Raw genomic sequence first — 2357 nt, 5'->3', positions numbered from 1 at the left:
AGATGAACAGCTTTGTATGGTTTAATTGGCTTAGTTAATTGAAAATGAGGTGACTGATTTTTAGAAGGTACTTTAAAAGTGCAGTTAGGGATTGATGTTTTCTAAAGTGAATTCATAAATCTTGATAATCCTCAAACAGAATATGGAAGTATTGATATAAACGAGTCTCCTATCCATCATATAAGGCCATATGAGGTTAAATCAATGAAGCTGTTGTTTTGTAGCTGGATGTCATTTCTCCATGAATAGTAGTAAAGCTCACTGTAATACAGAACCTAATGTGGAATTAATTTAAAAGATTTTTTAAAAAGTGACTTATTTGTAGACATTCTTCCAAGATATTGGGAGGAAACTGTGAAGAATTGAAGGAAATCCTCATAGGCACATCCTGGGGAATCTCACTAATTGTTAAACTGCCTCTCTATTGATTTCTCAGCCCTTTCTCCATTGTGGTTGGAGGAGAAACAGAGGCATCCAAACTATTAAAGCAAAGTATGTGGCTGAGACTGGCAGGTCTAGAATGGACAGATTCACTGTGTCTGCCAAGGTCAGCTTGGCAAGGGCTTTGGTCCAGATAACATAATTTTTTAACCATTATTTTGATGGGTATCCTTTCAGAAGCCTAGAAATATTACCTCCTGTCCTTTAGCTCAATCGCTCAACTTTCCCTTTTTCTACTATTGTGTAGGAGGTGATGTCTTGAAAATTTAAATACTCATTCTTTTCTAGTTTTTCAAGTATATGATATTTATTCTAGTTGGCCCAAGAATTCATCAAACCTGGAGAAGATTAAGACATGTTATTGCAAGGAGGATGATGTAATAGCTTCTGACATGGAAAATAAGATTTTTCAAATTCCTTAAGTTTCCTTTCAGTGGATCAAGAACACTGGTGGATGAAGAGAAGGAAGAAGTTGAAATTCAGCCAGTCATATGTTCTGATTTTTGTCTTGCTTGGGCTGCTGCTGAAAGACAAAAAAAGAATAAGTAAATGAGACCAGAATTGGACTTTTGTGCCCACTTCTCATTTGAGACTCTAAGCATTGCAAGCGACTCCTTCAAGCTGCTTATCTTATGAAGTAAACATTGTTTTTCTCATTTTAGAAATTGAGGCAAATGCAAGTGAGCAGATTTGCTCAAGGTTATTCAGGTGGCATGGAACCCACATTTGAACTCAGGACAGCTAACTAACTTCTCTTAATTATAATACCTTACTGCCTTTCCGTACCGCCTTGTGCACACAGCTGCGCTAAAAAGAAAAATAATAAATAAATAAATAAATTTTAAATAGTGAAAACCTGAAATAAAGTCAGTAAAATTTTAACATTTTGCATTTATAGAATAAATGAGTTTCTGGTCATATTGTTATTGGATGTGATATCAAGGTATGACACTTACCACGCTAATGTCGCCAGTCTTAAAATGTTAAGTGGAAATGGAAATTTAATATTTAACTTTCACTTCTATGTTGTCTTGCTTAAAAAAAGTACAATTTCTCTGAGTTGCACTTATGTTCAGGTGAATCCAAACTAAAAGCATATCTTTGTATTTGAATGTCTTCAATGGTTTTGTTACTATTGATAATTATGAAAAGTAATATAATTTCTGGTTTTGACTTATGAAGGACCATACACTTCTTCAATAGATTTGTAATTTCCTCGAAGTTTCAGAAAGTAAATTTTTTAAAAAGATTTTATTTATTTATTTGACAAGAGTTCACAATTAGGCAGAGAGGCAGGCAGGGAGAGAGTAGGAAGAGGCTTTCTGCTGAGCAGAGAACCCGATGCAGAGCTTGATCCCAGGACCCTGGGATTATGACCTGAGCTGAAGGCAGAGGCTTTAACCCACTGAGCAACCCAGGCGCCCCCAGAAAGTAAATTAATTGCGACAATAAAGTGCTCTTTGAAGCTCTTTCTAATAAAGTACTTTGTTTATATTCCACTCATTCCCTTAGAGCTGGTGTAAATATTTCACAATTATTTTGGGAACCAAAGTTTTTATATATAGGTATATTTTCAGTCTTCGTGTTATTTAATCCCATCATCCAACAGAATATAAACGATCTCTCATTTAGATGTTATTTTCTCTTTTTGGTAGTTGGCTCTTCATTCACACATTGTAAAGAATTATTTCATAGCAGTTTATTACTGATATCAACTTTTAAAACTTGATGGTTTGGTTCTCTTTATTTATTGTTTTATAGACTTGATGTCTCTAGTGCAAGGCTTCCTTCTGCTTGGAAACTTGCAGTTTAATGATGTAGCAATTCAAGTATGGGACCCACTAAAAATGTCAAAATATATCCTAGTTGGAAAGAAATGGTTCCATTTCATCAAAGTAGGAAAACTAACTGGGAGC

Source organism: Mustela lutreola, chromosome 8 (assembly GCF_030435805.1).
Source record: "Mustela lutreola isolate mMusLut2 chromosome 8, mMusLut2.pri, whole genome shotgun sequence".
Classification (NCBI taxonomy): Eukaryota; Metazoa; Chordata; class Mammalia; order Carnivora; family Mustelidae; genus Mustela; species Mustela lutreola.
Note: the sequence above shows the minus strand (reverse complement) of the source record.